This window comes from Miscanthus floridulus, chromosome 8, assembly GCF_019320115.1.
Source record: "Miscanthus floridulus cultivar M001 chromosome 8, ASM1932011v1, whole genome shotgun sequence".
Taxonomy (NCBI): Eukaryota; Viridiplantae; Streptophyta; class Magnoliopsida; order Poales; family Poaceae; genus Miscanthus; species Miscanthus floridulus.
Genome location: NC_089587.1, coordinates 86,853,091 through 86,876,534, shown reverse-complemented (window position 1 = coordinate 86,876,534; position 23,444 = coordinate 86,853,091). Strand labels below are relative to the sequence as shown.

General features: G+C 45.4%; 1 pseudogene; it reads left to right on the top strand.

The window, feature by feature from the left end:
• The window catches only part of LOC136472856 (uncharacterized), a 47,655-nt pseudogene extending 26,432 nt beyond the window's left edge, over positions 1 to 21,223 (top strand).
• Positions 21,224 to 23,444: the final 2,221 nt, after the last annotated feature.

Genomic DNA, 23,444 nt, shown 5'->3' with positions numbered 1-23,444 from the left:
TAAAGATGTTATACCTTTTTCTCTTCTTACCACTAAGGTTTATGTGGAGTTCATAGGAAGGGAGAAAGCTAGAGCATACTTGCAATGCATATATTGTAAAGTCAAACAATGGATCCAAAGAGAGTTGAGTCATACAATCAAATCAAGATGTGCATGTGTATGGAATATATGGTGAATATATATGGTGGCTAATCCTAATTCTACTTTGCTCCTTGAAAACTTATCTCTCTTTTGAAACTTGGAAAACAACTTTACAAGAAAACATGGGCTATCTTATTCATCTCTTTTTTTTTCAGGCGGGCTTCTAAGTACCCATTGTTTTAGATATCTCGGACACTTGTCCAATTTTTTTTCAATACTTCTTTTTTTCTCTTTTTGTTTTTATGAATAACTTTTGCATAGTCCATGCCTCTTTTCTACAACAAAACTTTTGAGAGAAAGCAACAAAAATTTGGAGCATTTATTTGGTGGACGGAAAACCTAATAAACATGTTTTTGTGTTCACCCCTAGTGTAGGAGTAGTGCATATATGGGTGGTGTGTATGTAATCTTGATTTTAAGAGCATGACAAATCTCTTATAAGGGTTAACAAAGTTTGACAAAACTCAATGCAATACAAGTTGCATATATGTGGAAGTTTTCCTAGCCTAAGTAACATGTATGGCTCTGGTGGGAATTCAAGCTCTATCATACAGGAATTCATCATGCAACATTTTTGTGTTTTTCAAAAGATAAATCTCCAGAACTTTAGTGTCACTTGGAATAAGATAAACAACAGCTCAGACCTTCTCATATCATATCCATCAATTACCTAGACTTAGATCAAGCATGTGCTACCCATGAGTTTCAAGTTCAGAGCAAATCCTTATGTCAAAATAATCTTATCCAAAACTTGTGAGAATTCAAGGCTAAAAACTAGATACTTGAAAGGAATTACAACAGAGCAACTATTTATCATTTCCTTTCAAGAGATTATTCTGAGTCTTCTTTATTTATTCAACTCTTAAAAATAAATTAAAGCAAACTAGACACACCTTTTATTTTGTTTTTAATTTTACTAGATCACACATTATTACTATAGCTATATATATTTATTATAAAGATAACCTTTTGTTTTGTTTCATTCACCATTTTCTTAACTATTGAAAAGAAACTAAAATCTAAAACAAAAGGAGAAAGAATACTTACTTGGATACACGGGAGTGCTTCTCCCCCAAGCTAGCTCTTTCGGTGAGGATTTGGTATTGTAAGTCCTTCGAGTCAGACTTCTTCTTGTGAAGTTCATTAATACCTCGGTTTGTTATGAAGATGAAGATTCTTATGATGATGCCTCTAATGGTGATGTCACCTTCTTCCGCCAAACATGCCTTGGTTTTTAGTTTTGATTTTGGTTTGACAGGTTCTGGACCTTCACTTATAGAAATTGGGGAATCGATTTCCTCACACTTTGCTTAAAGTGTGTCCTGCTATAACACAAGGTAGAGATCAAGTGCATGGGCTCTGTTGGTGGGAAAACACCAACAGAACCAAAACTTTACTTATTCTTCTCTAACCTTAGGCACATTGAACAAGATGAAGTTGATGTTATGCGCTTTGTTCAATTATAACATAGGTGATAAGATTAGAAGGTTGAGCATGAATGTAGCATTTAAGTTCATTTGGCAGAAAAGATTGAGTTGCTTAAGCCATGGAAGGATTATCTATCTGTGCATTATGTATCAATCTTTACATGATTATGACTATCAGCTTCCAGAGATAGGATGTGTATTTTTTAATTTATTTGGTTAAGACTATGGTCACAAGAGAGTGGTGCTAGGAACAAGCTTGAAGAACTAAACATATTGAGTTAATCAGGTTGGATCAATTTGTGTGCCTACCAGAAAAAAGAAAAAACTTTTTAAATGATGACCATTTACCTTAGAAGGTTACCTTTGCCATTTTAGCATGATGTCACCATATGACGAATGGTAGATGACTCGTGATGGTCCTTCCCTTTTGCTTGAAGTTTTCCTTTTTTTGGCTAGCCTCGCATCTTGAGGTGTTCATGAGCTTCTTGTCTCCTAGATTGCACCTTTTCTTTCTCATCCTTTTATCATGCCATCTTTCTGCTCTTCGATATCTATGATGAATGAGCTATATTTTCTTGTGCAAAGTTATTGAAGTTCATCATGTGCCTTGCTTCATCTCCAATTTGAATTCGTCTCGTGATTTACCAAAATTGAATTGAGAGCTTCCTGTAGGGGTTAGTCCAATAAAATAAGCAGTATCTACTACATCATACTTATTGGCTCAAAAATCAACCTAGACACCACGTGTAATTTGATTTAGGAAGGCATTTTAACCTAAGCACCACGCTTAATTTAAAAACCTTTAGAAGTAAAATTAGCACACCTTTTGTTTCAAGAATCAAACTAGACACCACGTCTAATCTAATTCAAGAAAATAGCTTAAACTAAGCACCATGCCTAATTTAAAAGGTGTATGAACATACTCCAATCCTTTAGCATACTATAGTAAACAAAGGTAGCGTGAAAGTATTATAGAGATTTATTCAATTGGAGATGTAAAAAGCATGATTATTATTGAGCATGATTTAAAGGTAGAGACAACCAAGATGAATTAGCAATATGGCATAAGATTTTTCAGAGAAGCCCATCCCCTAGGCTTGAATTTTGCAAGGCAAAGTCAAGTTTGGATGGATGTGATTCAATGTTGCATGATGGTTGGTTGGACATACCTTGAGTCATCATCGTTCATTCTTTTTGCTTCAAACCTAAAATGGTTAGTGACACAAACACCCGAAGGAATATGTTCAGAATTATATTTCTATGCTCACTTCACAAGGGCATTACGGAGAAAATAAAAGCTCATGTTATCTCCCAAAAGTGATTGTTTTAGGACAGAAGCTCGTCCTTGGAAAACCTTTGAATTGTGTTTCTAATTGGTGAAGTGGTTTCCCCTCCAACACCAATCTTAGGTTGCCTATCTTAAGATTCATGCCAATGAGATTTGCAATATTTATGATAAACATATGCATCTATAACCACCCTTTCAACAATTTTATGAATAGGGAGTGCGAGGGGGTTGAAGATCTTATGTGTGGTAATGTTGGGGAGATCAATTGATTCAGGAGATTTCTCATGTGAGCATGGATTTGATGAGGTGTTCATGAAATAGCTTCCATGCTCATCGATGTCATCTTCCTTTTCAAGCTCCAAGGATGTTTCTTCCTGAATGTGCAATATTTTCCTTAGATTGGAGACTCTCGAGGTGATCTCATCTAAGGCTTCCTCTAAACTTGGATGAGTCACATTTATTAAAGATATTGATTTAAGCTCACTATTTAAATCTTGGCCAAGTTTGGACTCTACCCATAAGACCATAAGGCTTCATCCTTGTCCATCCCATCTTTAGCAACGACATATGAATTCTTACGTTCTAGCCAATTCTTAATACATTCCAGCCATTGTCGTTGCTCTTCTTGGTCATCCTTGTGGTCTTCATGATTCCTATACTTCGGTTGTCTTAATGGATTTCTAGGGTCATCATGAGATGTAGGAGAAAGAGAATAAGAGGGATCATTGGGGTCAAAGATGGGTTAAGAGATGGGTTCAAATAAGACATCTAATGTGGGCATAGAAGGGGAAAGGATAGGAGTGGCTTCTAAATGGCTAGGCTCTCCTTCTATGACATCACTAGACATGCCATCCTTGAATTCTTCCCAATGTCCCACATGGGAATAAGGACGCTTTCTAAGAGATGCCTTCTTGAGAGGATTTGAATTATATTCGTTTGAAGGTCTCTTATGAAAATTTAATGCTCTCCCAAAATCAGCACCACAGAGGTTATCCTTAATCTCAACAGGGATTTCCAAAAGTGGAATTTCTTATTCTTTTGGGTGATTTTGGGGTATTGGTGGTTCAGGATTGATAGCTACATCTTGGGATTAGAGTGGTTGTGATTTGGCTATCAAGACTTCCTCTTCTTGTTTTGGAGAGGATTCCTTCTCTTCTTCGAGGAGTTCATAATGAATGCTTGTGCAAGAAGTCTTTCCACTAATTCTATCAAGCATAGCCCTTGCTTCACTAGTAGACAAATCAAGAAAAGCTCCTCTAGAGGCTGCATCAAGGGATTTTTTTGGTATCCTTGCTAAGACTCATGTAAAAATGTTGAAGAAGTACAGGGTCTTGAATGGCAAGGTCTGGGCCAATGATGATGAGGTCATTAATATGATCCCACGATGTACCAAGGGATTCTTCTTCTAGTTGTCTAAAATTTAGAACCTCTTTTTGAAGGCTAACCACTTTAGAGATGGGAAAGAAACATAAACAAAATTTAGAGCATAGCGTTTCCCAATCTCCTTGCATACTTCCTATGGTTAGACTATACCATTGTTTAGCTCTTCCTGTCAAAGAGAACAGAAACAACTTCCATCGTAAGGTCTTGTCAGACATGCCAGTGATACGCAAGCATGCACAAGTCCGTTCAATCTCTCGTAGGTGTGAGTATGGACTTTTGTTGCCTTCTCCAGAGAAAAATGGATCCTGAATCAATTTTATTAAACTCAGGCATAGCTCATAACCAGGTGTTATGATAGGCTCTAAAGATTCTGGAGGTTTTAGACTTGTGCTTGTGGGTTTAGCATATTGATAGATAGGAGTGGAATCCATGTTAAACGAAAAAGTAAAACAAAAGAATAAAATATAAAAGGTTAAGCTAGGCTTGTAGTTAATTCAGCAACCGTTTCCCCGGCAATGGCGCCAGAAAGCTTGTTGGTATATTTTAACGCACACAGATAAATCTACAAGCGCACGGATACCACTGTAGCTTTCACCCGGAGGTATTCCAAGTATCGTATCCACAGGGAAACGTGTGAGACTAACTATGGTCTAACTTAACTAGGGGTAGCAACAAGGTTAGGATAAATAGGAGTGTAGAGAGGATAACTAAGGTTCTCTAGTTCTGACTTGAGTAAGCTATGTTTTCTATTGTTCAACTGGGGATATTACTAAGGGAAGCACAAGCAGAGTATGTTTCCTATAGTAACTAAATCCTGCTAGGCCGACAAACGGGAGGTGGACTACAGAGTATTCAACGAGGCTATAAGAGTCATCCTCGCGAGCTACCACCGATCCGGAATGTAGGGTACATCCACAAGTAACCCAGTCTAAGCACCACGCTTATACCTACAATTACTGCTTTAACCTAGAGCATCCTATAGATTAAAGCACTCAAAGAGTTGTGAACCTAATGAGCAATGTAAACACGATGCTTACTTGAATTAAAAGTTGATTACCTGAGAGATCTCAAAGGCAAGCTCAAGTAGAACTTGGATCCGCCAAGGTACAAGCCATAGAGTGAGCACTGTCAGGCTGACACCTCCTCCAAACTCTTCCCTCACTCTCTATCTCACTATTCTATTTATAAGACTAGATCCTATGGAGGACTAATCTAATTGCTGGCTCTGATCCTGAAGATATGAATTAGGATTTTAGGGATCTGCTGAGGGAGGGGGCAGGGGCTGATATATATAGACCAGAGCATCAAACATGAGCCCTTGGATCAAACCAACTTAAAGGACAATGTAGATGCAACCTAGGAGGCGGTGGAGAAGCGACATTGCGACATGGAGGCTGACAAGTGGGCCTAGGGGCCGGGTGGCCTACGAGTGAGGCTGGCCGGCCCTACCTAGCAACCCCTTAGCCCCCTCTTTGGTGTGGTGACCTCTGGAGTCCTCTGGTGCCTGTTTCGCGGTGGATAAGCATGATTAATTCTGACATATAGGTCCACCTTGATAGTTTTCTAGATAAACCCTGCAAAAAATATAGATTCACTAAAACTCATGGAATTTGTTAGTTTAAACCCCTAGACCTTTGTTGGTGATCACAATTATGCCCTTATACATGTTTTATTGATGGTTTATAATGGTTGTTAACTACCATCAACATACACCTACCTGAAGCTCAAGATGCCTAGCCCAAAGGGAGTCATCACCGTCAAGGGGAGCTTCGAGCAAGCCTACAACTGCGAGCAGGACTGCGCTGCTCAAGCGGATGCACTCGTCGCCCCCTATGATCCCAATGGCTCTAGCCACGACACAGGAAGGGTGCCGGTGGAGGAAGCAGCCAAGACAACAGCGGTGGCTCGGCTGGCCCCTCCATCCCGACGCTCGGCCCCCTAAAAGGGGTTGACCCGATCGAGGTGAGTTCTGACCTTTCCTCATGAGGGAAGGCCAATGTCGAGCCATCCGCCCAGAAGCACCGTCTCTTGAGCTATGACCCACTCGTAGACCTTTTTTGCTGGCCTACCTCTCCAATAACAAAAACCAAGATAAGTCTCGTCCTCCCAACCCTTTTTGCTTCACTTGTCTCTATAATTGTCTCCTTTGTCCTGAGCCACCCTAGCAGAAGCTCGGCTACACCTGAGGATTGATTGAACTAACCACCTGCCGACCTTCCTGAAGGAGAACTACCGCAGAAGGCCCTTGAGCGAGGCGAGGATGGGATGGATGGAGCGAGAGGACCGGGCGAGGGATCGGCAAGGTGCTAACGGAACAGCCTCGATCACCATGTTACCAGCTATGCCATCTTCCCCTTCTCTTGTGTCCTGTCGATGTTTTACCACCAGCAACCCACCATGGGAGTACCCGGGGCGGTGATTTGTTTGGAGGGGTATCGGCGTTTGCAGGAACTCGATGGTAAACGCAGGGAGACAACGATTTATACTGGTTCGGCACGCCGGAAAATCACGGCGCCCTACGTCCAGTGTGGGGTGGATAGTATATTGCGCCCTACGCTATTTGTTGTGTTGCGAGGTATGTTGTGGTTATGTCTGTCGCTCCTGTGTCTCTTATCTCCCGATCTAGGGACCCCTGCCCTCCTTTATATAGTCCAGGAGAGGCGGGAGTCCTAGTCGGTTATAAAGTAGAGATCCTAGTAGGATTATGTGTAACTAGTTCTAGTAGGATTACATGTAGGGAATCCTAGTTGGACTAGGTCTTCTTCTCTCTTCTCCGTGCGAAACCCCATGGGTCCCGTATCGACAAGCCCCCGAGCATCTCATGGATGAGCTTCGGAAGCCTTCTTGTTCTTCTTGGTCTTCGTTGAGTTGTTGTAAATCCGTTCGAGGTTCTTCTTGAAGTGAAACCTTGAGATGGTCTTCTTTGTCTTTTCTTCGGCTGATATGCACTTTTGGATAAAAGTGCACTCAGTGAGTGTAGCCTCCGAGCCTCTTGCTTGTTGGGACAAGAAGCCAGAGGGTCCCTTTAGTCTTCTTGGTTGCTCCGAGTTCTTTTTTGGTGGGTGCAATTTTTCATAAAAATTGCACTCACTGAGTGTAGCCCCCGAGCCTCTTGCTTTTGCTTGCAAAAGTTGGAGGGTCCAGATTCTTGTCTTCAAAAAATTTTTTGGGGTTATGTATCCCGCAGCCCCCGAGCCTTCTCCGAGTACTTTTCTTTAGAATAGAAATCGGATGAAGGGTCTTGATGTGTTGTCTTTGTTGTACTCTTGAGTACTTGTATTCTTGGTCTTTCATCCTTGAATTCGAGCCCCCGAGCGTAGTTGAAGCGAATGTCGAGCCCCCGAGCTTAGTTTTTTGACTAAGCCATGATGCTCTTTCGAGTTGTTTTTTATTCAACGAGGTCGTTTCTAGACTTCTCTGGTTCTTGATGTCCCTCTTCCAGGTTGTTTGCACTTCGTCCAGGTTCTTTCTGAATTTGTATGTACCTCATCCGGGTTGTTTTTTTATCAATCCGGGTTCTTTCTGAAATGTTCTTCCAGGTTGTTTTTGATTCATCCGGGTTCTTTCTGATCTTGTCTTGGTTCTTGCCGCACCTCTTCCGGGTTGTTTGCACCTCATCCAGGTCCTTTCTGAACTTGTATGTACCTCATCCGGGTTGTTTTCTGATCAATCCGGGTTCTTTCTGAATTTGTCTTGGTACTTGCAGCACCTCTTCGGGGTTGTTTGCGCTTCGTCCAGGTTCTTTCTGAACTTGTATGTACCTCATCCGGGTTCTTTCTGAATTTGTCTTGGTACTTGCAGCACCTCTTTGGGGTTATTTGTGCTTCGTCTAGGTCCTTTCTGAACTTGTATGTACCTCATCCGGGTTGTTTTCTGATCAATCCGGGTTCTTTCTGAAATGTTCTTCCAGGTTGTTTTTGATTCATCCGGGTTCTTTCTGATCTTGTCTTGGTTCTTGCCGCACCTCTTCTGGGTTGTTTGCACTTCGTCCAGGTCCTTTCTGAACTTGTATGTACCTCATCCGGGTTGTTTTCTGATCAATCCGGGTTCTTTCTGAATTTGTCTTGGTACTTGCAGCACCTCTTCGGGGTTGTTTGCGCTTCGTCCAGGTTCTTTTTGAACTTGTATGTACCTCATCCGGGTTGTTTTCTGATCAATTCGGGTTCTTTCTGAATTTGTCTTGGTACTTGCAGCACCTCTTCGGGGTTGTTTGCGCTTCGTCCAGGTCCTTTCTAAATTTGTATGTACCTCATCCGGGTTGTTTTCTGATCAATCCGGGTTGTTTCTGGACTAGCTCTCAGGAGCGTGTTTTCCTGATCTCATGGTACCGATGTAGCTCCCCTGCATGTTAAACATAAAAATATGTTGTAAATGACATTCCGGATATGAAGTGGGGAGCATGTCCCATATTTGAATAATCAATCAGGGGCGGGCCCCGGCATTATGAAATGCACATAAACTTTTTGCGTCTTGCTCTTGCTAGGCCATGCAAATTCCTCAGGTAGTGTCCTATTACGTTTAAGCACTTGAATCTCTGGCGTATGGTTCAGAGGTTCATGATGTGACCATGTGAGCCTGGTACTCGGTTCGTGACTGTCCATGTGAGTAGACAAGCTTCACGGATTAAGGCATGTTCTACCTGAGGAATTCGGCGACCGTTATGAGAAGACCTAGAGCGCTATGTTTGCTCGCATGATGATTTTTTTGTATGTTGAGCACTATGTTTGCTTGCATGATGATTTTTTGTGTCTTCCCTTGCTAGGTCGGTTAATTTCCTGGGTAGTAGCCTGTTACGTTTAAGCACTTGAATCTCGCGTTTGGTTCAGAGGTCCATTGACGTGACCACCCGTATGGTTCAGAGGTTCTTTGACGTGACCATCCATATGGTTCAGAGGTTCATTTGACGTGACCATCCATTCGAGAAAACAAGCTTCACGAATTAAGGCTTACTATCCGAGGAAACTATCAGCTGTTAGGGGAAGATGATATGGCCACAGAGGCATACGAATAATATCCGAAATGTAAAAAATTAAAGCGTTACTTAGCTTGGTTCATGGTAGAGTTGTTTGCGTTGCATTCGGCGCGGCGTGCAGCCAAGTAGTTGGAAGGAGATTTGATAGCTCTCTTGTCGCCGGATGTAGTCGAACAGCTTGAAGTAGTCGAACAGTTCTGTCGAGTACTTTGCTGATGAGGTAAACCGGCTGAGCGATCGTGGTTTTTTTTACAACAAGCGATCGCGGTATGTTGAGTGCTCGGAACAACTCAGAACCCATCGCGTGTACTCTGAAGTCGCTGCCGAGTATCAGGAAGCCGTTGTCAAGTACCCGGTTGAGTCCGAGTAGTGGGAGTAGTCCATCAAGCGTCACACGATAGAGTCGTCGAGTTGTTGTTGTGATCGGCGCTGACGGCGTGGGGGCGGTGCACCCTTCCAGCTTGACGTGAGCCTTCTTGTTGACCCCCTCCCTTTTTTTAGGCAGTCGTAGACATCTGTTCGTGCACGAATATATACACGTATACGTTGCCATTGGCCTTGCTTTGCTTCGTCATCTTGGCTTGCATGGTGAGGTAAGTTGCTCCCTGGTGGTTCGTGATCGTCCATGTGAGTAGACAAGCTTCACGGATTAAGGCGTGTTCTACCTGAGGAATTCGGCGACCGTTACGAGAAGACCTAGAGCGCTATGTTTGCTCGCATGATGATTTTTTGTATGTTGAGCACTATGTTTGCTTGCATGATGATTTTTTGTGTCTTCCCTTGCTAGGTCGGTTAATTTCCTGGGTAGTAGCCTGTTACGTTTAAGCACTTGAATCTCGCGTTTGGTTCAGAGGTCCATTGATGTGACCACCCATATGGTTCAGAGGTTCTTTGACGTGACCATCTGTATGGTTCAGAGGTTCATTTGACGTGACCATCCATTCGAGAAAACAAGCTTCACGAATTAAGGCCTACTATCCGAGGAAACTAACAGCCGTTAGGGGAAGATGATATGGCCACAGAGGCATACGAATAATATCCGAAATGTAAAAAATTAAAGCGTTACTTAGCTTGGTTCATGGCAGAGTTGTCCATCACCGCAGCCGAGTTGTTTGCGTTGCATTCGGCGCGGCGTGCAGCCAAGTAGTTGGAAGGAGATTTGATAGCTCTCTTGTCGCCAGATGTAGTCGAACAGCTTGAAGTAGTCGAACAGTTCTGTCGAGTACTTTGCTGATGAGGTAAACCGGCTGAGCGATCGCGGTTTTTTTTTACAACAAGCAATCGCGGTATGTTGAGTACTTGGAACAACTCAAAACCCATCGCGTGTACTCTGAAGTCGCTGCCGAGTATCAGGAAGCCATTGTCGAGTACCCGGTTGAGTCCGAGTAGTGGGAGTAGTCCATCAAGCGTCACACGGTAGAGTCGTCGAGTTGTTGTTGTGATCGGCGCTGACGGCATGGGGGGCGGTGCACCCTTCCAGCCTGACGTGAGCCTTCTTGTTGACCCCCTCCCTTTTTTTTGAGGCAGTCGTAGACATCTGTTCGTGCACGAATATATACACGTATACGTTGCCATTGGCCTTGCTTTGCTTCATCATCTTGGCTTGCATGGTGAGGTAAGTTGCTCCCTGGTAGATTCTTGAAGGAGCCGAGTTGTCGTTGTGTGCATGTAGCCGAACAACCCGGTGGATCTTGATGCAGCGATGCAATTTGCTTGTGGTCTTGGACATCTTGTTAGCTTCTGGCTTGGTTCTGATTTGACTGGATGGCTTGTTATGTATGCACGTGTATGTACACCTTCTTTATTTGCATCTTGAAGTGGTTGGACATCGTGGTGAGTTCTTGTCATCTAGTTCTTGACCGGATCCGTTCCAGTTGAGTTGTCAATGTGCCTTCTCCATGTATATTTGCCTATATACGCGTATATGAAAAAACCAAATATTAATACGCTAATTGCTTTTGGCTAGCTTGCTGCTTGTGTCATCCTTGTAGCATCCTTTGCATGTACTTTGAGCAGATGGATATCGTCTTGTCTGTCATAGTAGAATTTGTATCCGATGCCAGGACTTTTTGCTTGATACAGTACTCGGCTTGGATAGAATTGGCCCTAGGACTTGTACGTGCTTGCTTCTAAACATTGTATTAGTTTGTGTACGGAATCTTTGTCGCTTTGCTGATGTATACGTCATCCCATATTTTCTCTTATGAATCTGCCTGATGTCGTCTTGCTCTGTGTCCTATTCTGGATAGGTTGTCCGTGATGGAGTTGAATCATCCTAGAGTTGAGTAAATTAATTCTATTCGGACTTGGCACCGTGATCAGACCGAAGCTGATTCTAGTTCGGCTTGCACTTGTCCTCTAGTGGCTCCGTGTACCGCCCAGCTACTTGTACTATGCCTCGAGACGTCGGGTTGCTGTTAGTGTACGCACACCTTCCCAGCGGCAGCCTGAACGATCGATTGGATGTACGAGGACGTCGCTGAGAACATGCGCTTCAGCGAGTTGTCGAATGATGCCAATGACAGCCGCGGCGAATCTTGATTTTGAGGTCCACCGAGCTCTCGAACGCAAAGCGCCGAGGTCCCCTACTTGGCGCGCTAGCTGTCGATGTTTTACCACCAGCAACCCGCCATGGGAGTACCCGGGGCGGTGATTTGTTCGGAGGGGTATCGGCGTTTGCAGGAACTCGATGGTAAACGTAGGGAGACAACGATTTATACTGGTTCGGCACGCCGAAAAATCACGGCGCCCTACGTCCAATGTGGGGTGGATAGTATATTGCGCCCTGCACTATTTGTTGTGTTGCGAGGTATGTTGTGGTTATGTCTGTCGCTCCTGTGTCTCTTATCTCCCGATCTAGGGACCCTGCTGAAAAGGAGATGAAAAGTACTCGGTTCAAGAGAGAAACATGAAAATAACAGAACAAAGAGTATTAAATGTGCTCACCTAAGAGCATGCTAGCAACAACTGGAGTACCTGAGGGAGTACTTGGTTTGCGAGGCTTCTTGGAGACAGGCAAGCCAGATGAAGACCCGTCCATTCGCCCCCTCTTCGGGACACTGCGAGGACCGCGAGGGACTAGACGAGGAACATATTCTTCATATACATCAACAAATCTGAAAAAAAAACCCCGAAGAGGTGCTGCAAGTACCAAGACAAATTCAGAAAGAACCCGGATTGATCAGAAAACAACCCGGATGAGGTACATACAAGTTCAGAAAGGACCTGGACGAGGTGCAAACAACCCAGAAGAGGTGTGGCAAGAACCAAGACAAGATCAGAAAGAACCCGAATGAATCAAAAACAACCTGGAAGAACATTTCAGAAAGAACCCGGATTGATAAAAAAACAACCCGGATGAGGTACATACAAATTCAGAAAGAACCTGGACGAAGTGCAAACAACCTGGAAGAGGGACATCAAGAACCAGAGAAGTCTAGAAACGACCTCGTTGAATAAAAAACAACTCGAAAGAGCATCATGGCTTAGTCAAAAAACTAAGCTCGGGGGCTCGACATTCGCTTCAACTACGCTCGGGGGCTCAAATTCAAGGATGAAAGACCAAGAATACAAGTACTCAAGAGTACAACAAAGACAACACATCAAGACCCTTCATCCGATTTCTATTCTAAAGAAAAGTACTCGGAGAAGGCTTGGGGGCTGCGGGATACATAACCCCAAAAAATTTTTTGAAGACAAGAATCTGGACCCTCCAACTTTTGCAAGCAAAAGCAAGAGGCTCGGGGGGCTACACTCAGTGAGTGCAATTTTTACGAAAAATTGCACCCACCAAAAAAGAACTCGGAGCAACCAAGAAGACTAAAGGGACCCTCTGGCTTCTTGTCCCAACAAGCAAGAGGCTCGGAGGCTACACTCACTGAGTGCACTTTTATCCAAAAGTGCACATCAGCCGAAGAAAAGACAAAGAAGACCATCTCAAGGTTTCACTTCAAGAAGAACCTCGAACGGATTTACAGCAACTCAACGAAGACCAAGAAGAACAAGAAGGCTTCCGAAGCTCATCCATGAGATGCTCGGGGGCTCGTCGATACGGGACCCATGGGGTTTCACACGGAGAAGAGAGAAGAAGACCTAGTCCAACTAGGATTCCCTATATGTAATCCTACTAGAACTAGTTACACATAATCCTACTAGAATCTCTACTTTGTAACCGACTAGGACTCCCGCCTCTCCTGGACTATATAAAGGAGGGCAGGGGTCCCTAGATCGGGAGATAAGAGACACAGGAGCGACAGACATAACCACAACATACCTCGCAACACAACAAATAGCGCAGGGCGCAATATACTATCCACCCCACACTGGACGTAGGGCGCCGTGATTTTCCGGCGTGCCGAACCAGTATAAATCGTTGTCTCCCTACATTTACCATCAAGTTCACGCAAGAGATAGCCGATTTATCCTGGTTCAGACCCTCGATCGTAGATCGAGTAATAACCTTACGTCTAGTCGGCCTTAGCCTTTGCGTTGGATTGATTATGATCTGCTCTGTTCTCCATACGAAACCCCATGGGTCCCGTATCGACATGTCCATTCTGTTTTCTTTGCAGGTACCTGCCTATCTCTCAATCCTTCATTGTATCAGGCCACCCCACCACATGATGGTCTAGGGGCCCCACAGAAGGGGCATCACCAAGGGTTCTAAGGCTAGCCCACTGAGCTTCAAGGCCACCCGAAGCACCTAAAGTGCGAGGGATGTTTGGGAGATGAGCCCACGCGGCTGTAGCCGAGGCGCCTAGAAGCGCCCTGATCGCCTGGATGAACGATGTCCGAGTACTGACTTAGAGTCGCTTGTGGTGACCCAACGAGGGAGGCAGCGAGCCCTCGAGCACCGACAGATGGGCTTGGGAACTATACGAGTGGCTCGGTCTAGAAGCAAAGGATCTCCCCTCTCGAGGACATGACCAGGGCACGGAACGACCGTAAACCCTGGATTCTCACAGACTTACCCACTAGAAGCATGGGTGTAGCGATCTTGGCCACCGAGGCCGTCATCGTAATAGCCCATCCCAATGAGGGACAAAGCCTCTGAGCATGACTTAAGAGCAAATGGGATTACAAACGAAAGTAATTTCATTTCATTAATTGGGAACAACCCGATTACAATATACGGTGGCAAAACCTGCTTTAACCTAGCATGGGGCCGACACCCTAACCCCATGATGATCTCCTCTCCTCCTCAGAGAGGGAGGAGAGCCCCTACGACAAAGGTCAGCCTACCGAGCCGGGAAGGGCCGACCTCCCAGAACTTCTTTAGGTGCAAGCGCGGGGAGGTCTGCAAAGGGCAATATGGCGAGGCCCCATCCTAACCCCCTCCATAGGGCTCACACTAATGGGCTCCTAGGCCAAGAGCCCCTAGGGGTTTGGTCAGCCTCCCTGTAGATGGAGACTGGAGAAGATCAGCAGCCACCCACGCTACATGAGGCAAAATCCGCGCAGCGCTGCGGAGTATCTCCTGCCACCTCATGTAGTTGTGGAGGCTACCTCGCTGGAATCCTTCCACCCTCGAAGAAGCAATCGCCCGACGCACCAAGATAGGCTCACCTAGAGGGAAGCGTCACACTTCATCGCCACCAACGCCGCCGAAGAAGATGGATCTGAGAAGAAGAAGGGGCCGGAGGAATGGATTGAAGACATTGCATCCCCGAGGCTCCCCTTTATAGCCCAAACATGAGCAGCTTCGGGCCCTCTAATTAGCCATCAATGGCCTAAAGGGGCCCTAGGGAACCGGCCGGGCGTTTCCTCAATCCCAACAGCATGCCCCAAGGCGGTTGCGTAATGACAACCATGTAGTAAAGATAGCCAGGGAACCACCGATAGGGAGTCAAGTCCCCGCTCCACCTTCCACCACACGCGCCGCTCACTCCACGCACGCCTCCTCATAGGACTTGAGGGGATTCAACTTCCCTCGGGCCCATCGGCTACCATCGACATCCTAGATCTATGTGCACCAAGTGCCATGGCTCCTCCGCTAGATCTGCTCCACGTGGCCCTGGCATCCCATCTCCCAGACGAAGTGGGATGGTGCGGGGGTGGACATCTTAACTCCTCCACCAGGCACGATGGCCCAGACGCCATCAACCACCTACGCAAGGCATTGGCAGAAGGGATGCACCCAGAAGTCACCGCTTCCGCTGGTAGGGAGGCCCCACAACAGCCTCGGGGGCTACGCTAGCTCCCTAGACAGAGCAACCGACCCCTGATCAACGGGCGCTTGGGTGGAGCATCCCCCAAAACCAACCAACTCCCTGGAGTTGGCTCAGGAGCCGCTGAGTAGTGGGCCCAATGAGGGCCCCCGTCCAAGACTCCACGCGCTCCCCACACCCATGTATGCCCGCAGAAGGTTGACCCTAGAAAGGCCGGCTCGAGAGGACCATGACCTGCTACCGTAGCCCTCAGAAGGGCGTGGCGCTCCGGATGATCGGTTGGCCCCGAGCCAGAGCCCAGACGCTCTCGATCACCTGACCCATGGCAGGCCCCGTTCAAAAAGAAGGGCGCCCTTGGGCCTAAGGATGGTAACTCCCAGACGAGTTTGCCGAGCCCTCGCTCAAGTCAAAGACCTCTGCAACATAGGCTCACAGAAGGATCAGCACCAACATCGCTTAGCCCCGATAGCCAAGCAACACCTAGCACATTGGAGAAGAAGGCTCCAAGCAGGGCACAACACCCTTGTCAGTGAAAGCTACCCCCGCCAAGGAGGGTTCGATAACCAGAAGATCGAATTCAGCCCTTCGTTGCCATCACGCCAAGTGAGGCCATGAAGGGCTCGGGGCTCCTGAAGAGATCCTAACGTATGGGTATGTTAAGCCTCGGGTCCAATGGTTTCCGAACGAAGAAGACCCCCTGACCGACCCCTCCAAGATCGCCTGGGGGCTTGGGGGCTATACCCATCGGGTACGCTCGTGCGCACCCTCTGAGAAGAAACCCGGCTAAGCCTGACTCCGCCGCAACCTCTGCTGGAGCTCAGGGGCTCGCCCAAGCCCTGAGGCACCTAATCTACGCTGACGCTCCGGCCTGGCCCTTGGCTCCTACCCCACCAATGATGACAGCCAAGGCCCGGGCACAAGAAGACAAGCCCCAAGCTACCAAGGCTCGGGGGCTCCCCGGTGTTGCCCCTTGGGCACGGCATTGCCGGCCACTTTCCCGACAAGGCCACGCACGGGGCGTGACACAAGAAGACAAAGCTTCCCAGCGGCCTCTAGGGCTCCCGGGCCCGCGCAACAGCCCCTGGAGCCGACCTCCTTCATCGTCAAGAAGACTCCAGAAGGTCCACCCGGGGGAGGCCGGTCCAAGCCGACATAGGTTGACACGCAGGGTGTTAGAACAGAGCAGCCGAGCGATGGCCAAGGCTTCTTTGTCTCCACGACACCGCCACGGTCCACAACACATCGTTGCAAGGCCCTCCTAGACTCTGGCGCATGTAGACCATAGACTAGTTCCCCTAAACTACCATGTACCCGACCTATCTCGTTATATAAGGGATAAGGTCGGACCTAGGAGGGGGAAGAGAAACGATCGTCAAAAGACATTCCATTCCATTCTTTGGCCTCTACTCAGCACCGAGAGCAAGGCAACCCACAGAGGGGCACCGAGAGCTCCTCCACCGCATCCCGTCGTCTTCCTCCTCTCCGATGAGGGGAAGGCTCTACCGGCGGGGAGGCAACCATAGGATTAGCACCGAGCTAACACCCTACCAAATCTCTCTACAACCCTGTTGTAACCCCCTAATTTTGGGTGCTTTTGAGTATAAGGATCATCAGCTACTGGACGTAGGGCATCGATTGGCCCAAATCAGGATAAACCGTTGCATCATCTCTGTGATTCTTGTGTTCTTGAGTCCACCCGAGCCACCGGACACCCGTACTCTAACACCGACACGAATAACATGCTTGCCGCGGTTCTGACCCCGCGACAACCCCCCTCCCTTCAAGTCTGTTGATGGTCATCTCCTTCATTCTGAAGCAGTGGACGCTTGTTACCAGTTCTCTTCCCCGCGAGCTTGATGGCGATACGCAGCATGGTGTTTGCGCCGTCTTCCAGCGCCTTCTTATCAGCTTCACTGAGTAAACCTGCCCAGTAACTCATTAGGGCACATGCATGACAGATTATTTCAACAGGATGTTGTACAACTTTTCCTTCAAATCACATTTTATTACGAGCCTTCCAAATAGCCCAACATATTGCAGCAATCCCTATTGCATGAAACTTTTGTCCAAAAGGAAGCCATTTTTCTACCCAACTCCAACATTGGTCAAAGGTTCTAGGAATATCAGAAGCACCAATGCAGTGGGCAGTAATGGCCCAGACTGCCTTAGACATGCTGCACTGGAACAGCAAATGATTAACAGATTCTTCAAGAGGACAGAAATAACAAATGGGATCACCAACCCAATTTCTTCTAATCATGTTATCTTTTGTTAATATTGCATTGTTTAGGACCAGCCAGAGAAAATTTTTGATTTTGGCCGGGACCTTACTTTTCCAGATTTTCTTATGATATGGTCCATTTTCAGTAACAGATAAAGCATCATATACAGATTTCACACTAAAGTGTCCTTTTGGACCAAACTTCCAGGAGATAATGTCATCTCCCTCCTGGAATGCATATTGAGCTGCATCAGCAACAATTTCATCCCAGTCAGCCTTCCAACCATCCACCAACCATAGAGAGAATGTTAATTGCTGGGGATTCAATCTTACTGAATGAACAGAAATATCTTGTTGAGGGATGAGATTTAACAACCAGCATAGATACGAGGAGATTTCTACAAAAAAGATGTTTATTTTGTGTGTGTTTTGTGACTTCATATGAACTTTTGGTTTGCACTTGTCAGGATTTTTAGCCGCAACTACAAATCGGATAACCAGTCAATGTTTGGGACAACGAGGGCACTTAGATGGACCAACATGTCGTTTGCTCGCATGTTAGGGCGACCACAAGAAGGGAATGAAGTGGTGCTAGTCATGGGGTTGTGGATAGACCTCGTTACCTGGTTGCCGATTATTGGACCTTTGTTCATGGGCGCTATCCAAGCGGCAGTACTAATTCTTATGAGCAAGATGCATCTACGAGGTGGTTCTCAACTAACAAGCTCATCCCAATGGCACCGGAAATTTCAGCTGTGGGTTGTAGTAGCAGCCTATCTAATTTTCTATGCTCTCTACACAAGTGGGGCAATGGACAATCTCCCATATACCACGCGATTATTATACAAGATTATTCCGCTTGGAGGAGAGACAGGCTACCAATATTATTATACACGCGCATTTTACGTTGCCAGCGTGTCTGCAGAGTTACTAACAATGGTGGTGGCAGCGCTGCTGCTTATTTCTAGGCCCCCGATAGTTGCCAACCTAACAAACACTCCTTGGGGCCACAGTCTGCTATCTCTTGCCAAAGTGGTTTCTGCTGTAAGCCTGGCTTTCGGTTTGGCAGTGGCTGCATGGCCACCTACACTTGCAATTGGCGTTGAAGCAGTGGATCCCACTGGTTTCATCCTCTCATTCACAGCAGCGGTACTATCTCTTGGAAGCCTTCAGACTCCGGCAGCAAATAATAGTCTGTCAGTTGGCCGCTGCTTGTGCTGGATCGACGCGATCCTACACATATTGTTCCTTTGGTATTTGGTGGTAAGTGGGCTTAACCGCGGAATCGTGGGCCCCCGCTTGTTCACATCTCTCACTGCCGGCTTGTCATGCATTCTACTTGTAGCGGTGCTACTGATTGAGAACTTCCAAGTCCCAGCCGCCGTCGTTCAGGTCTTCCTCTCATCTCTGAGATTCCAAAGCTTGCATTCTGATTATCACCGGCTGCCCAAAGAGGACAGTACTAGCCCAAACATGGTGCCAGCGATTAAAGTCTTCTACATGCTGTCAATATGCCAAGGTTCTTTCTACATCACGGCAAGCATCCTCGGGCTCTTCTCCTTCTTCCCACGCAGAATGCTTGTCCGTCAGTCAAAACTCAGAGGTCAGCAAGGAGCAAAAGCCATCGATCTGTACTACGAGTCCGCCTACATGACATGCATGGAAACTGGCTTGTTTTCTGCAAGGAAGACAGTGAGCCTCGCCCGCTTCGCCAAGGAGTCCCTAAGCTCCAGGTCAAGTGATGAGATACGGCTAGTTGGTGTTCTTATTCTTGGCAACCTCCTGCATGAAAACAGGGAAACCAATTCCAGTCAAGAGCTCGAGACAAAAATCATCAGGTCCAAGAAGACATTGTCCACATTGATTTGCATGCTCGGATGGCAAGATACCAGGCTTAATGCTGCTAGGGTCATCGCCCACCTTGCTGACAGACTTACAATTGCAGAGATCCCAGGCATGTTGAAGTTGCTGTCTTCGCTCCTTGATGCTGGTAATGACCTACTAGCAGATCAAGAAACTTCAGTGCATATAGTTTCTAGTAATGGAGGAAATGCAGGTAGTCAATATACTGATGAACAGCTAGTGGGTGAGCATGCACAAGATAAACAAGGAGGTTGCTACTGGGTACACCGGTGTTGGAAGCGGATGAAAGACAAGTGGTCTGTTCTGGACGAGCTGCCCTTGACTCCTCAGGACTCACTCCCCATACTGGGCATGGTAATTCTGGAGAAGCTTGCTCATGATCCTGACAATTGTGTAGAAATTGCCAAATCGACATACCTCAGTTCCAAGATTATAGGGCTCATAAGCTACTCAACCGGCTGTGAAAATAGCAACTATGAGCAGCAGCGTGCGGTGATATGTCCATCGCTGAATTTTGTGAGGAGGCTTGCAAGCACCAAAGAGAACATTGGGGTAGAAGTTCGGCAAGAGCTGTGCAACAGTTCCTTTTTACTGAACAACCTCGAATGTGTCTTGGAGGACAGCCGCAGCAGCCCTGAGCTAATGAAACTAGTGATTGATATCTTAAACAAGCTGGCCTTGGATGAGGATGCAAGGAAAGAGATTGGGAGCTGCAAGGTGACTATTTGCAAACTCGTGCATGCATTTATTGGGAAGGATGGACCAACCAATGATTACTACGACAGTGATCAGTCCCTGCGAATGGCTGCAGGGGAAGCACTTGCAAACCTTACAACAGAGAGTCCTGCAAATTGCTTGGTTATCTTGGAAGAAACAGGATATGAAATTATCAAGGATCTCAAGAACATGCTGTGTGAAGATGAGTACATATATGTTGCTGCAAGTCTATTGCAGAATATTTGTGCACAAGCCAAAGACAAACTGCGCCATCAAGATGCAAGCAACCACCTGTCATCTGTCTTCCCAATGGTGAGTCTCTCTATTGCTACTAAGATAAATAATTTTGGCATGTTGTTGTCATTGAGTTCGAAATTTGAAGTATATGGTATATATAGTACAACTTAGCACTGAAGCTTAGTGGGTTAAAAAAATATGAGCGCTCATACATAAATTATGGTGGTTTCTCATATATTTCATTTCGTAGTTTTTTGTCCATTTTAATTAAAATGGTCTTGAAATAGTCGTCATTACCTGAAGTTTTTATCACACCACCGTTCCTGCAGGTGATGGAAAATATGATGTCTGCGGAGGGAAAACACCTGGAGGTCCTAATCGGCCTCGTATCACAAATCTGTGACATGATCCCAGAATCATTTATCCATGATCAGCTACAGTTACGAACCAACCAATCTGAGCTAGTTCAGAAGCTTGTTGGCACACTCAACTCCAATAGAAAACCAAATCCTGAATACCCAAGAATGAGAAGGGTCATAGTTGAGATGGCGACATCTATTGTGAAACTTTGTCCTTGCTATGCAACTATATTGAGAGAAGGGGGGGATGATGGAAGCACTGTCCAAGGTAGAAATGACCCCGTCAAAAGTGGAAAAGCACAAGGTCTTCTATGGCAACATAGGTGTTGTTTTGGAGAGTGGCCCATCTCTGACTGCTTTAGTGTCCACGGCAAAAGGGTTAATTCATTCTGCAACTCCAACTATTGCACTTAACAAGACGATCATGCTTGATTAATCATCATGGTTGAATATTTATCGTGTTGTTAATATGCATGCATATTGTGTGTGTGTGTGTGCGTGCGTGCGTGCGTGTGTGTGTGTGTGTGTGTGTGTGTGTGTGTGTGTGTGTGTGTGTGTGTTGTGTCCTAGTACTTGTGCATTGTGTCTAGTGAGACCATGGATTTCTTAATCTTATCTCGTACTCCTGAATTCTTTTGTGGCTTTGTATTATCCGTAATATTAATTCACTCTTGAATATCATAAAACTGATGCATAATAAATCCCAGAGGACAATCGACCTTTTTTGTGGTGATGAAGCGTGAGAATCCCTAGACTTTTGGTTTTAGATGAACCCGTATTTTCGACTCCTTAGTTTTGGGTCGGAGCAAGAGATATAACTGATTATTAACTCCTGATCAATTCGGAAACACATGACATGATCCATTCTCGGAAAGAATGCCAGATGATCATGATCATTTCGCTATTGTGAGGGTCTATGGACAGATGTTATACTGAAAGTGAAGGGTCGAGACTAGAGGTTGTCTATCATGGGACAAGACTACTTGAGGTGCAGCCCAAGTAGTCAGGTGTATCAAGGCAAACCGTGAACGAAGGGTGAGCATGCGAGGAATCAAGGTTGTTCTTTTCTACAAAGCAAACATATAGATAGTTTTTTTTTGGTGATTTCATTTCTATTAATTTGAAGAGTGCATGCAGACTTTTTGCTTCTTATCTTGTGATTAGCAGCAGTTTGTTCTACGTTTTTATGCTGGGATAAAATGGCTGAAAAATACACAATTAATCCCTAGTCTTGTAATGAATCATGAGGAGAGCATCTACCATTAGATATGCAGCAGAATTTAAAATCAAACACACATCAGACACAATGATATATGTGGAAAACCTCAAGGTGAGGAGTAAAAATCACACTAACAAACGGTCCACTGCAAGCTTCTACTATAATCAACAAAGAATACAAGGAGTCTTCTCTAGAGCATCTAGATGATTACACCAGCAGCAACACATTCCTGAAGTTACAAACTTAACATTAACTACACTTGTAACAAGACGAACAATAGCAACTAAACAAATAAAGGAGTCACATATTCTATCCTCCTCGGTAATTGGTTCACATCTCATCTCACAAACTAAAGCTCCACTGTGCATGAATTTTAGTTGACATGTAGCTCTACGAGTCCCCTAACTACTGACCAAATTTCAGGACACCGTTTCACCATCCAAAACAATCATATAACAAAACTGCTCTGTCCTGAAAATGCAGTGACCCGAACTGACAAAACCCCTCACAAATCTGGTGCTCTACTCAACTAATCCTCAAGCCAACTTGACAGATCAAAGTACTCTAAGTGAGGAACTAGTGCATCGAGCTTGGTACCAATCCAACCACGTTTGAACCTCTAATCACTGGCTTGAAGATGACCTATTCAGAACCATCAAATCTGGACTGATTTTCCCTTCTTCTTTCTCTCTTCTCATGTTGTGGTGTGTGTGGGCGCGCGCGTAGGGGGGGGGTGTCGTGTTTCACCTCCCTCTCATAGCAGCAGCAGCTGAAGCAATGGATGCTAGGGTTTGTGATTTTTATTCCATCCAAGGATCCATCTCCACCGTTGATTGCACAAAAATCAATGACTCACAAGAACTGTACTGTGAGCTATATTTGGGCTGCTTTGTTAGGCTCAAACTCATCCTCCATGTGGAAGGATAGCCAACACTTTATACCATTTCTCTGTTGAAGGTTGGAGCCACCTGGTTTATTAGTTAGTTTTGAGACACCAACACATGGTGAGTGTTAGACGTGACTTTTTTTTTTAAGTTCAATCAAGTGATTTACACATCACTACGGGACCATATTTTTGGAAAGCACGTGGAGCTCATGAAGTCAGCAAATTAATTTTCTTCAGGGATTGTTGATTCGATTAACACGGTAGTGGGTTAAATGTATTATAATGGGCTACTTCATGACATATACTTCTCCATAAATCCGTAAAACTGATTAGAAACTACTTGCTCATCACTCATGCATGCAGCCATGTAAGAATCCAAATTTACTTACAACACCACTCATGCAACATTTTTTGAAAGTTAAAAAATATTATATTTGTCAAACCGAGATTCCAAATATTCCTTTTGCACCATTGTATTTCTTATAATAAATTCTTCAAAACAAGATCCCACTTAGGCATATTTAGATAAACTTTTATTAATGAACATTTTTTATATAAAGATGA